The 14374-nt window shown below is 45.1% G+C and overlaps 1 protein-coding gene across 4 annotated transcripts in view; it reads left to right on the forward strand.

Annotated features, from left to right (window-relative positions):
• Positions 1–3073: 3073 nt before the first annotated feature.
• NAP1L1 (nucleosome assembly protein 1 like 1) overlaps positions 3074–14374 on the forward strand; it is a 31890-nt gene continuing 20589 nt past the window's right edge. The window contains exon 1 of one of the 4 annotated variants that reach the window (XM_068162370.1): positions 3074–3110. The gene's annotated coding sequence lies outside the window, so the exon portion shown is untranslated. Of the gene's footprint in view, positions 3111–3232; positions 3329–3834; positions 3941–4490; positions 4561–14374 lie in introns of those variants that run through there. The other 3 variants (XM_068162367.1, XM_068162368.1, XM_068162369.1) reach the window with 3 other exon arrangements.

Genomic DNA, 14374 nt, shown 5'->3' on the forward strand with positions numbered 1-14374 from the left:
TCCTGGGTGTTGTCATGGCTTCTGCCTGGAGACAGCCCCTGCCTGAGCCTCCCTCTACAGCCACCGTGCAAGTCAGTGATGCAGACTGTGGGGGTAAGGATTCAAAGGGAGTACATCTGATAAGGCCTATGCTTTCAAGGGAGTGGTCACATTCAATAGCCCCATGAGTAAGACATTCAGCTACTATCATGTGAGTGGTCTGGTTCAAAGAATTCTGGTTCAAAGACATCTTCCTCCAATTGGAGCCACAATTTGACCACAGATTTGCTGAAGCCACTGTCCACAGGAGATTTCATAGTTTCATAGTTTCATAGTTTCATTCAGGGTTGGAAGGGACCACAAGGATCATCTAGTTCCAACCCCCCTGCCATGGGCAGGGACACCCCACACTAGATCAGGCTGGCCACAGCCTCAGCCAGCCTGCTCTTAAACACCCCCAGGGACGGGGCCTCGACCACCTCCCTGGACAACACATTCCAGGGTTTCACCACTCTCATGGTGAAGAACCTCCTCCTCACATCCAGCTTCTTTGCTAAAGGGCAGTTCCTGTAGTGTCTATGATTAAAACTCTCCAATGGGATGACACTCTCTTTGCATTCAGTTACCACGCCTGCACAATTCTTACACACACATTTTAAGACTTTTTAAGAAAGCTTCAGGATGCAATGCTTTGAAAAATAACATACATTTATGAGGAAAATATACCTGTTCTGGTATTTAACATGTCCTCTCAGGTGCTCTGATTGCCAATATGCAAAAAAAAAGGTGTTAGTTTAACTTTCTGTGCAATACCAAGGCAGTGCTCCAATTACCCAGCACTCTAAAAGTTGCAGAGCATGTCCTCAGCATAGAAAACACACAAGAAGATGAAAATCCAAAGCAAAGAAAAATATGTATGCCATTTAAACTCAAGTGCAGTTTTTAATTTTAACTGATGCCTAACTTTAGAGTTGCTTTAGTCTTGGGCAGGGTGGATGCCTAGTCTTGGCTGCCTGGTGGAAAAGGACCTTGGGGTGTTGGTTGACAAGTGTCTGAACATGAGCTAGCAGTGTGCTCAGGTCTGTGATGGCAGTTGCCATGGGGAAGCAGGATTGGAGTCTGTGTTCTCTCTTTTGTCCTTTCCTACTTAGTTGCTCACAGAAACTGCTTCTATTAAAATATGTTTCCATAACTGTTCTTTCAAAACTGCTAAAGAGCCCTAGTATAAAGGACTTTGGGCTTAGTTTGTCTCGTGAGAAGGGGTGGACTTACCTGATGAAAGCAAAACCCCTAAAAGAATCTGTGGATTTTGGATGAAAAGGTATTTCCTTGCAGTCTAGAGCTACACTTCCAGCTTAAGCCAGCTTAGACCTCTCCCCACTTTTTGGCCTCTGCTGTCCACTCACTCTCTATCCCACAGTGCTGGCTTCTACACGTCTCATTTCTTCTGTACATCACTCGTCCATAGGGGTCACTGGGTCTTGCCTCAGGATTGTGCATGTCACGAGGTTAGCTGCCGCCCTGTGAATCACTCATTTACAAGTGATTGCCACTTTAGCTGATTGAATAAGGGGAATGCCTGCAAATGCATATAATTGGTTTTGCAATAAATCCCAATCGATTGCTTGTCTTCCATGCACCTCAGCCCTCCTGCTATTCCCAAGCAGCACAGATGCCTCAGACAAATAAAAAATTAGCATTTAGTACAATTTGAAAAATCTGGGGGTTGCAAGGGGACTATGGAGACTTTCATTTTAGAACAACATCTCCATCCATGCTATGCTGGGCAACCTTTTGCCTGGATCTTATTTTCACTTCCTTACACTTCTGCAGCTTCTACCTGTTTGAAATTGCATGTTATAAAAAAAGCTCACCCTTCTCAAATTCAGTGTGCTCTCTCTCCATAAACTTGTACATTGCAGATAGGATTTCTGTCCCATAAAGAAATTTCTTTTAGCAGCTGAGATTTTACTACCATGCATGTCACAAATCTGGTGTGGCACCATACAGTGCCAGTTAAAGAACAGGATTCTTTAACTTTTGCTTGTTCTTAACATAGATGGTGGTGTAGATACTAGGCAGATCCACTACTTTTTCATCTTTGTTTTCTGTTGTAATCTCCATTATTTAAACAGCTACATTTAGCCAACAGTTTGCTCTGGACAAGTAGAGGCAAGAATTTAGTAAACTGTAAATAGCACACATTAAATATATGGTGATATATCCTCAGCAAACTCCTCTTATGCCATCATGTGTCTGCCTCAAATTATGTTTGAAATCATCAGCCCATTCCAGCCATGAGGAGCTAAAAGTCCCAAACACATTTACATTTCTGTAAGTTCAGCGTAGGTCACAAATAATCTTCTCCAAGTGTGCTCCATGCTATTACTCAAGACCGTGAGCACTGGAAGAAACTCTAGAATTACTTCTAGAAAAGGCTTCCCTTGGAGCATACAGTCACACGAGAGGTGTTTGTAAGAAACCAGCCTGCCCGGGTCTCTGGCAGTCTAGTATGGCAAGTTAAAGTGGAAGGGCTGTCGGTTTTGCTGCCGCTGGCATTCCATCCTCGCCAATGCAGGAACAATCGAAACTGATGAAACAGCATTTGAACCACCATGGTTTTCAGCCTGGTCTTTTAAAGTCAGCTAGAGCTGACTGTGAGTTTTGTGGCACCTGTAGCCTGTGTGAATAGGGTTTGCCTGTGTGAGTAACTTGGTTTTGCTCAGGTACCTTAGAAACCCTCCTGGTTCAGGTTTAAACCAGCACCGAAATGGTCGGGGCAGGATTACATCCCAACTCCCTGTCAGGTCCATTCTTACCACCCTCCCGCCGGGAAGGAGGTACTTTCTGTACTACTCTGTGGCCCACCAAGCGGGGCAACAAAGTCTAGGTGCCACAGTTTAGCCCCGCCCGGGAGGCCCCAACGCCTGCCAGGGCACTAGCGTGCCTTTCCCCTCGGGCCCACAGTAGGGATGAGGGAGTAAGACCGAGGTACGTGAGAGGACACACGTCCCTGGGGACAAGGCCGGGCCTTCCCTCTGCGCTTCTCCTCCCGCCTGCCCGTCCTGCCTAGCGCGGCGGCAGCGGGGGAAGGGCGCCGGCCGGTCAGGCCCCAACCGCCTCAGCCAACGGTAGGCGCGTGCCTGAGGCAGACGGCCAGCACGAGGGCGCGGGAGCGCGCGCGCGCGTTGCCAAGAAACCCGGGGCGCGCGGGGGGGTGTGTGGGGGGGGTTACGTGGTGACGTTAATTCTATATGAGCGCGAGCGGCGGGAGCTCGGGTCTTTTTACCGCCAGCCGCGCGGCGCTTCCTCCTCGCTCCTGAGTCACCGCCAGCTCCGGCCCGCTCAGGTACCGGGTGGGGCGCTGCGGACCGCCGCCCCCGGGGAACGGGCGTGCGGAGGGTGGGATTGGGGTAGCGAGCGGGGGGGAATGAGGGGTGGTGTCTTGATCCCTACACCCGCGCGGGGAGGCCGTGGGTACCGTTCTGGCCTAGCGGGGCCGCTTGGCCGACGAGGTGTGGGGGGCGGGCGGTGCCTTCGCCGCCCCGAGCCTCTGGCGCTCGCGGGGGTCGCGGCGCTGGCGGCGCCGACAGTGCCGTGAGTCGCCGGGCCCCTCGGTGGGGAGCGCTGCCCGCTCTCCCTTCCCCCTCCCTTCTCCCGCCAGCTCCCGTTCGTCTCTCCGCCGCGCCCCACGGAGGGGCCGGGCCGGGCTAGGCTGGACCGCGCGGCTCGGGCCGGTGCTGAGGGGAGGCGGGTCTGCCCGCAACACGTGGGGACCGAGCGGGGCCAGCGGCGCCGGCAGGGAGGGGGAGGGCGCCGAGGCCGGAAAGCCGCACGGGTAGGAAGGGGTGTGTATGCGTATTCGTCCGGCCGTGCTGAGGGGCGCGGGAGAGAAGTACCGGGCTGCTGGGCAGACCCAACCGGTGGTGGCGGTGACTGGGAGAGCTGCAGCAAGTAGCGGGTGAGAAGGGCGGTGGATGTGCACATGGCGGAGGGGCGGGCAGCGAGGGGGGGACGGCGGATGGCAGCGCGCCGTGGCCTTGTGCTGACTCCCGCGCCTTGTTCTCACTCGTGCCGGGAGCCGCAGCGAGGGTGTGCTGTGCGGTGCTGCTGGCAGGGGGACCCAGAGATTCAGCGAGGGAACGGGCAAATCTTGCTTCCTGCCTCAGGACAGAGCGTTTTTCGTTTTTCTGGAGTTAATCACATCGCTTCTCTGGGTGTCTGCTAGCAGTTATCACCTGAAATGTGGCCTTTGCTCCTTTGCTTTCTGCCTGATTGTAGATGTTCATAGTAGCAGTGTTAAGACGTGGGTGATGTCTGTCACCAACGAATGCTAAGAAACTGCCTGAAAGATCTAGTAACTATACCTGGCTTGTACTTAGAATTTATATAGATCTTTCTGCATATAAAACACATGGCAGTTGATTGCATATAAAAATAAACTTTTTTCAAGTGACCGTGGTATATTAATAATACTTCATCATCTTCCACAGTTAATCTCCAAGCACACTGCAGTTTTGTGTGTGTCTGCCTGTGCTTGAAGCATTATGAAAATACACAGACATTTCTGATTCCTTTGAGGTAGGTAAGAGAAGTGGATGCTAGGTGTGCAACATATGACAAATACGTTCTTCCACACCCCTGCTCTGTAGGGATTTTAATATGTTCTGATGGAGGTTACATTAGGCAAATATATAGTGCCTGATAATTTTCTTGTCAGTCATAAAGTTAACCTGAGAGAACAGATGGGGCTGTGTACAGCTGTAGGTAGTTTCTGATAAAAATGCTAGAAGCTTGCTTTCCTGCTGTGCCCATTTTACAATGGTACACTCTTCAGTGAATAAGAAAAGCACCGTGCTGTGGTTGAAACCAGTTGAATCACTTCTAGTTTCTTGTAAATTCAGAAATTACCTTAGTTCTTAGGGCAAAATAGAATTTGACAACTGTGTACATTGGAATTTGAGTGACTTTATCTCTGTGCCAGACAAAACTAGCTCTCTCTAGCTCAGTTACCTGAAAGTGCTTTGAAGGCCAGACTTCTGTTTGTGGCCCACTTAACTCCCGTGAAAGTGGTATGTATCAGCAGCCTCCCTTCAATCTACTCTTTCTATGACCAGTCTTGCATATCATGTGTTCTGGTTTCTGAGAAAAGAGAGTTGTAGAATGAGGGTCTTGAGCACAGATGGTAGATCTAGGGTTTATCAGATCCTCTGACGTTCACAGCCCAATGTTACAGGAAGAGCTCAAAGTGCTGGATCTGCTGTAGCACTATGTAATGTTCTTGTCATCCTTGTGCTTTATCTAACCCCTCAAAAAAACCTTCATCTAACCTCCCTCAAAAACTGTTCCTGGGAGCAGGCAGGGGAATTGTTACAGTGATTGCTTACTGAGCACCCTAGAAATGGGTGGTCTGGGTTTTTTTTCTCAGGTTTTTGCATAAGTGACCATGAACATGCATGCACAAGTGAAACTGAAAGCCAGGCATTGTGGGCATGTACGTTATGAAGCTTTGTTTCCACAACTCTTAGTGAGATCTAAGTCTTCCTGGCTGGATCCATGTCTTCAGTGCAGAACTCCAGATTGTCAAGGAAACTTTGGCTCACTGTACTGTTAGTCATATGGATGTAAATCTGTTTATTCACTTAGCTCCTAAAATTGAAGTAATTGTAACACTGAGAACTCACTGTGGCTTGAGAGTTTAATTTCAGTAGTGAAAAATCTGGGGGAAAATAAGACAGGCATCTTATACTTTGAATTGTAGATTGAATCCTTTGGTGAAAGCCAATTTGTTCCAGCAGACCAGTGAGTGTAATGCACCAGTAGTATCTATGGTATTGAGGTATACCTATGGTATCGAGGTATACCCATGGTATCCACACATTTTTGTTAAAATGGTTGTAATCCCATTCATCTTTCATTTGCTTTCAACTGAGCTGGTCTGGCAAATACAATGTTGGGGGGAAATTTCAACCCACCACAAGGTTCTTGTGACACAGCTGCAAACATGCTGTGTCATGGACTAAAGGTCTTACTCCTTTGGGAAACTTCAGATATTGGACAATTAGCAGAAATTGGAGGTGCAGGTGTTCTTTAAATGACTGTCCTCCTGTATTTGCATATGCGTTCAGTTGAACATCAGCTTTGGTTTTCTTTGAACTCGTAGTACTTTGGTATTTGTGTGGTACTAGTAGGCACTTACACAGAAAACAGTGCTTTTCAGACAGAAACAAGTTTTAAGCACCAGTTGTATTTTACTAGAGCTGATGAGACTCCTGAGTTAGCTTCTGGACTAGGTCACTGTGTTCCTCTGCTTAGAAAAGCAGCTAGCAAATAAGGAGCAGAAGTGCATTGTACAAGCAGTGTTAATTCAAGGAACGGTGATGATGCTTACAGATCCGGTTTTCTTTGTAAGTTACTTTTACTCAAAAGTGATTAAGGTTAATTCAATCTTGCTGAATTTTACTCAACTCAGAGGTTAGTGCAGTTTCTCATTACCAAATGGTGTTAATTTGGAGAGTAGGTCTTGTGTCATAATGTATTTGTCTAGAAAACCAGACATGCTTGGAAGGCATCACAGAAGTTGCTTGGGGATTCATTAGATGACAAATAAGCTATTTGAAAACAAGGCATGAGGTTTGTGAGGACTTCTACACTCAAAAGTTAATGCAAAGGAGAAAAAAATTAAGAATATGACCTCATGTGTTTAGTGATCTTAGGCCTTCAGTTGTCAGGAAGACTGCCTAGTTGTGGACTAAAACTTCAGTTGCCTTCAGGAAAAAGGACAACTTTGCTAATTACTTTTGATATTTAGTTTTAAAATAGAAGTTATTTCTAATGTGAAGTAATTTATGTTCCTGCTAAAGAATCTTTAAAATGAATTTATGTATTACACAATCTGCATTTTAACTACTGTGAGAAGTTAGTCTGAAGATCTTAGTTAGAAAGAAATGTACATGGAAATACAGATGCATTTAGGGAGTGATTGTGAGGTGGTGTCTCAGTTTAAAACTTAACTTCTGGTAGTGAGTAGGCAGTTGCACATCAGCTGTTTTGCCTGGTCCCTGTAGACGTTAGAGAAAATACTATCAGTTGATCCATACTAGCTTTTTATGATCAAAAGTTGAGAGCAACTTTTTAGATATGAAACATTCTATTTCTGGACATGCCTGTGGTGATGTAACATTCAGTTGCTGATTTGGTGATGTTGTTTGCTCTTCAAAATACCACCATCATACAAATCACAATCAAACAAAACATCAAATAAACCCTGACCCAAAACCTGAGAGATGCTAGAATTGATGTCATTGTTAAATATTGGAAATTCTAGTTAACAGATTTGACTAAGAAATTGCCTGAAATCTGGAACAAGCCCCTAGACTTCTAAGATTCAAGTTAGCATCGTAAATGTTTGCTGTCTTTTCTGACCATCTGCAGTAAGATTAGCTTAGTCCACTGTCTTATGTAGAAGGTGGTGTTGTGTTTATTATGCAGTGTTTCAAAGGAGGAAGGGGCAATTCTTTCACATTCACCTGCCCTTGAGGGAAAGTTCTCTTTTAGTTCTGGCTCTGGTTAAAAAGCTGGCTTAGGCACTGAGAGGTTAAGTTGAGGAGATACAGGAAGGAATATGAAATAATCCAATTGCTTACATCTAAACCAACTTTTAAATAGTTATTTTTGAACTTTCTTTTAACTCGGATATTTTTGTGTTGCATCTTACTATTCACATCTCAAATACTATTAATCTCAGATGTAAACTGCTTCTGTTCCTCAGGTATTAGTGTTGATAGGTCCTGAGTCTGGGCTTGTTTCCTTTATTACACAAAGTTTAGCAGTGAATACAGTATTTTTATTAAGGATATATTGCTGACGTGTATCATGGTCATACTTTACATTGTATGTTAAAACACATCATGCATTCATTTCACATCTTTACTGCTTCTGCATGTTGAGGAAAAGTCTCAAATGGGCTGCATGCAAATTTTTTTGTGATTGCACAGTGTTTTTTTAAGCTTCTAAATTCGTTTAAATCACTTCTCTTACATATATATTACTTTAGATTTTCTTTCTATTTATTATGCATTGCCTTAATCACCCTTTTAAGCAGTTCTTAATTCTGTGATACTCCAGTTTTGGAAATTACTTGTCTTGACTCTGGATGGTTCAGTAAGAGCCAGTACAATGGCTTTGTTCTGTTTTCTGCATGTACAAGGTACATTCTCAGTGTTCCTGACTTGGTGATTTCTTTGTGACATGGGCTCATGATTCTTTTATCACCTTCTGCACGATTTGGGCAGTTATCAGATACCTCTAACTGATGCCAAAAGCATGATGGAGAGAAATTCACAATGAAGTGTTTGAGACTCTATAAATAAGGTTTAAGTTCTTATCTACAGGTTTAATGTGTTTACAAATGCTTTTCAAAATCTGCACCTCTATCCCATTGGAAGTGACTTACTGAAACTTTAGCCATGTGCATGTTTTTGTGAGGTCTTATTACTTATTGTGATATCTCACCCCTAACAGCCTCCAAAATGTGTCAACATTTGATTGTGGTTGTGTTTTTTAATGAACGCTAGCTTGTTAGTTCAAAGCTAGATGTTTTAAGGTTTGCAGCTTTGTTGCTGCCCTATAATGTACTGACCTGAAGCTAACAAAAAAGTTGTTAAATGTATATTAGAGATTTCAGTGGCTTCTTGGGGGGCATGGGGGTTGGGACATGTGTGTGAATGAATTTACAAGATCACATTCATCAGATATTCCAGAAAGAAACATGGTCTTGAAACCTGTACACATTTTTTTCAGTGGCTTTATTGTTTTAGCTTTCCTTTCAGATAAGGGTGCTTAGATGCTTTTTGAAGTGAAGTCAGGTAAAAACTTTAATGCTGCAGTGTGAGTCTGGCAGATAGCAGCATAACTGCCAATATGGTTGTGTTTATGTGAAAAATCTCAGCAGTCAGCTGAAATTCGTTTTTTTAGTTTGTGGCTCACAGGCTGATATTTTAAACTGTTAAAGTACAGCCTGCTACCCTGAAGTAATTTGTAAAATGCTCATTTTTTATGACTTTGACACTAACAAATTGAATGCTTTTACCAGCATCAACTGTATGGAGATAGTATGTTGCAAGTATATTTTTATATATGAAGATCTACATTTCAACCTTTTTAGGTTGTTGTTTTCCCATTATGGTGATGGGAAGGAGAAACTGCAACAAGCTGTGCTCATTAGCTTGTAAAAAAAATCCTTTTCTTTTTTTATTTGAATTTAAATTTCTGTATTACTTTCCTAATAAAGAAATATTGTTCTAAATAGAGATTGGTAGGTTTTCTGCTACAGAATCTTGGCATCCAGAACAAAGGCCACATTGTGTGTTAATTATCCTATTTTTAGAAAGTGGTCAGGGAGCTCAGATCAGTAGCAGAGATAAACAGGCAGATATGCAGTCCTGATTTTAAATTGTGATTCTGTGGTCCATTTCCCTCTCCTTATGGAGGCTCTTTTTGGTTGCAAGAGTAAACAGGCACTACCTAAAATTCAATGAAAATGCTGCAAAAATAGGGGAGATCAGTATTTGACTGAATCTTCATTTCCTGATTTAAAAATTAAAGGGAAAGCTCTAAAAACTGTTTCCACATGAATGAAAGCAAGCCCTGTAGTTACTAGTAACTGAGTTAGTTACATATATGATCCCTGTTTTGTTTTGAAGAACTTGAGTTTTTCCCCATCATGTAACTGCTGTTCTCATACAAATTTTAGAGCACTTAAAAGTTGAAATGTGGAAAATCTGTTTTTGTGCCATTACATGAATTGTGCAGAGGCCTGCAAGCACGGGTGAAAGAGTTGCATTGGTAAATGGCTGAAGTTGATGTCTTTGTCTTAGGTGTTATTAGGAAAAGGCAAAAAATACCACTTGAAAGGGGGAGAGAACACAGTTTCAATTTAGGTACTTGGTTCAGCAACCTGAATTCCTTGCTTCCACTGAACATTAGCTCTTTACTCTTTATCAGATCTCTATAGCCTTTATATTCAGTTTAAGGCAAAAGCCCAGTTGCAACATAAAACAGTCACTTCTGTGAAGGATAATAAACAACATTTTCATAAATATATTAATAGCAAAAAGAGGGGCAAGGACAACCCCCACTCTATTGGATGTGGAGGGGAATAGTGTAACTAAAGATGAGAAAAAGGCAGAGGTACTTAACACCACCTTTGCTTTCATTTTCAATAGTAAGGCAGGTTGTCTTCAGGACAACTGGCCTCTTGAGCTGGTAGATAGGGTCAGGGAACGGTATAGCCCCCCTGTAATCCAGGAAGAAGTGCTTAGAGACATGCTGAGCCACTTGGATCCTCACAAATATATGGGACCAGATGGGAGAGCTGGCCGATGAGCTCACCAAGCCATTCTCTATCAGTTCTGGCTCACTGGAGAGGTCCCAGATGACTGGAAGCTTTCCACATCCACAAGAAGGGCCAGAAGGAGGAACCAGGGAATCCCAGGCCTGTCAGCCTGACCTCAGTGCCAGGCAAGATTATGAAACAGATCATCTTGAGTGCAATCACTGCACACCTACAGCATGGCCAGGGGATCAGACCTGGCTAGCATGGATTTAGGAGGGGCAGGTCCTGCCTGACCGACTTGATCTCCTTCTATAATCAGGTGACCCACCTGGGGGATGTAGGGAAGGCTGTGGATGTAGTCTACCTGGACTTCAGCAAGGCCTTTGACACCATCCCCCACAGCAAACTCCTGGACAAGCTGTCAGCCCATGGCTTGGACAGGAGCACTCTGTACTGGGTTAGGAACTGGCTAGAGGGCCAGTACCAGATAGTGGTGGTGAATGGTGCCACATCTGGTTGGCACCTAATCACTAGTGGTGTCCCCTAGGGATCAGTGTTGAGCCCAGTCCTGTTTAATATCTTTATTGATGGTCTGGACAAGGGTATTGAGTCCACCATTAGTAAGTTCACAGATGACACCAAGTTGGGAGCAGGTGTTGATCTGTTAGAGGGTAGGAGGGCTCTCCAGAGGGACCACAACAGGCTGGACAGATGGGCATGAGATTTAACAAGTCTGAGTGCCAGTTTCTACACATTGGCCACAACAACCCCATGCAATGCTACAGGCTGGGGTTGGAGTGTCTGGAGAGCAGCCAGGCAGAAAGGGACCTGGGGGTACTGGTTGACAGCTGGCTGAACATGAGCCTGCAATGTGCCCAGGTGGCCAAGAAGGCCAATGGCATCCTGGCTTGTATCAGGAATAGTGTGGCCAGCAGGAGCAGGGAAGTCATTGTGCCCCTGTACTCAGCACTGGTTAGGCCACATCTTGAGGACTGTGTCCATTTCTGGGGCTCTCAGTTAAAGAAGGATGTTGAGATGCTGGAACAGACAGAGAAGGACAAGGCTGGGGAGGGGTTTGGAGCGCAAATCCTTTGAGGAGTGGCTGAGGGAGCTGAGGCTGTTTAGCTTGGAGAAGAGGAGGCTCAGGGGAGACCTTATTGCTATCTACAACTACCTCAAGGGAGGCTGTAGCCAGGTGTGGGTTGGTCTCTTCTCCCAGGCAACCAGTGACAGAACATGAGGATACAGTCTCAAGCTGTGCCAGAGGAGGTTTGGGCTGGATGGTAGGAAGAAACCACCCTAAAAATTGTTTTGAACTACTCCAGCCAAAGAGTCTTTTGATGTATCTCTATAGTTCTATCTTAATTTTTGCTTTCTTTTTGTTTTTGATGCTGATTATTTAAACAATGTTAGAAGTTGCCTTCCAGGAGTGCTAGGCAAGACCATCAATTTGAAGCAACTTTCAGTGAAATCCTGCCCATGGGTTTCCCAGTTGGTAGTGAGAATTGAACTTGACTGGAGCAGCTTGGAACTGGCTGGATGGCCGAGCCCAGAGAGTGGTGGTGAATGGTGCCACATCCAGCTGGCAGCCAGTCACTAGTGGTGTGCCCCAAGGATCAGTGCTGGGCCCTGTGCTCTTTAACATCTTTATTGATGATCTGCATGAGGGCATTGAGTCCATCATCAGTAAATTTGCTGACGACACCAAGCTGGGGGCAAGAGTTGATCTGCTGGAGGGTAGAGAGGCTCTGCAGAGAGACCTCGACAGGCTGGACAGATGGGCAGAGTCCAAGGGCATGAGATTGAACACATCCAAGTGCCGGGTTCTGCACATTGGCCACAACAACCCCATGCAGTGCTACAGGCTGGGGTCAGAGTGGCTGGAGAGCAGCCAGGCAGAGAGGGACCTGGGGGTGCTGGTTGATGGTAGGCTGAACATGAGCCTGCAGTGTGCCCAGGCAGCCAAGAGGGCCAATGGCATCCTGGCCTGCATCAGGAACAGTGTGGCCAGCAGGAGCAGGGAGGTCATTCTGCCCCTGTATACTGCACTAGTTAGGCCGCACCTTGAGTACTGTGTCCAGTTCTGGGCCCCTCAGTTTAGGAAGGATGTTAACTTGCTGGAACGAGTCCAGAGAAGAGCAACAAAGTTGGTGAGGGGTTTGGAACACAAGCCCTATGAGGAGAGGCTGAGGGAGCTGGGATTGCTCAGCCTGGAGAAGAGGAGACTCAGGGGTGACCTTATCACTCTCTACAACTACCTGAAGGGAGATTGTAGACAGGCAGATGTTGGTCTCTTCTCCCAGGCAGCCAGTACCAGAACAAGAGGACACAGTCTCAGGCTGCGCCAGGGGAGGTTCAGGTTGGTTGTTAGGAAGAAGTTCTATACAGAAAGAGTGATTGCGCTATGGAATGGGCTGCCCGGGGAGGTGGTGGAGTCACCGTCATTGAAGGTGTTCAGAAGGAGACTTGATGGGGTGCTTGGTGCCATGGGTTAGCTGTTTGGGTGGGTTGGATTGGTTGATGAGTTGGACACAATGATCTTGAAGGTCTCTTCCAACCTGGTTTGGTTTATTCTAATAAAGGTTTATTATTCTAATGATATCATTTGGCTGGCACCTCTTGGTTCCTGCACACACTGCAAATAGCTTACAGGACTAAATGATTTTTGGGTTGGTTTGTGGGTTTTTTTGGGTTGGTTTGTTTGTTTCCCAAAACACCTAGCTGTCCTCCAGCAGGACCCATTTTGTTACTGACATCTGACTTGGTCCACTTGGTTGATTATGTTATACTGTAGCTTTTTTATCTCATAGAGGCTCCTCTGGTTTAGGTGTTGTCAGTTAATTCACCAGCCTCTGTCTCTGGCAAGCTTGGGCACCTGAAAGCAATACACTGTTCTGACATATTTTCAGTGTTCTGAATTAATTACTGCTGAGGAATTCGTTTGGCTGTAAGGGTAGGTTTCCTTTTAAAGGTGTGAGTAAGTAAGGCTTGGCTATATTTGGGCTCTGATATCCTCAAAAAGTCCATTTGTGTCTCTTGAACTACTTGAGAAATTTCTTCTACTTGCTATTGTGAGCTTATTGTGTGAGCAGTTCCTCTAGAGAAGGAGAAACTGCTTCCTGAAAGGGAGGGAATGGTACCCTGTGTGGTATGGTATCCACAGGGATGCTGGACAGCTGAGATCTGTTGGTGGCCTGGCAGCCTTAGGGATTGTGGAAAAAAAAGTTATTTGTCTCTGATAGAGGAACTATCTCAGTGATGTCTTCCCTTCTCAGCTGACTCTTAACTCACCTTGTTGTGACCTGTCTTCCTGAGGCTGAGCGGATGTTAGGGTAATCTAATACTGGCATGTTTACTTGAGACACTTCAAACTGACCTTCAAAAAAGAAAAACCACCTCACCAGAGTGTTTGTGTCCTATCTGTAATATGCCTGCTGCTGTGCAAACTCAGACTGGTTTCTGTGTGGATGAAGGCAGACTGGGAGGGTGTGGGGGGGAAACAGACTGTGAAGGGATGAATATTTACAGTGTGTATTTGTCTTCTCTTGAGCAAAATTATGTAGTGAAGAAAGAATAACCCCTGGAAACTTACAACTTACCAATGGGTAACTTGAGGATGAACATACGCAGTAGTCTTAGCTTCTGCACATATCAAACTACATTTGTTAAATATGACAACTTAAAGATGTGAAATATCTTTTAAGCATCATGAAAATAGCAAATTTTCATGCTGTTTTGATAGCATTGTGTGTTTTCTAGGGTGTACTTCTGCAGGATGCTCTCAAAACTGGCTGGCCTTGTGCTGGTTTAGTAGCAGCCTGTTAACCTTCTATTTTGAAAAAGGTGTTTCTTGTGATGGCAGGCTTATGGCTGAGCTTAAGCTACCTGTATGAGAGAAGTTTTAAACCTTAGCCTCTAGAAAACTTGCAGTGTAGCTCACTTTTCTGTGGTTTTCCTTCCTCTTTGTAGCATGAACTTCCCATGCATATTCTTTAAAGTTTTGTAAAGATACCTATTTGTTTTCCTTGTATTCTTACAGTGAGCACCAAAACATTTGAA

Source organism: Melanerpes formicivorus, unplaced genomic scaffold (assembly GCF_026170545.1).
Source record: "Melanerpes formicivorus ecotype bairdi unplaced genomic scaffold, bMelFor1.0.p_v2 SCAF_64, whole genome shotgun sequence".
NCBI lineage: Eukaryota > Metazoa > Chordata > Aves > Piciformes > Picidae > Melanerpes > Melanerpes formicivorus.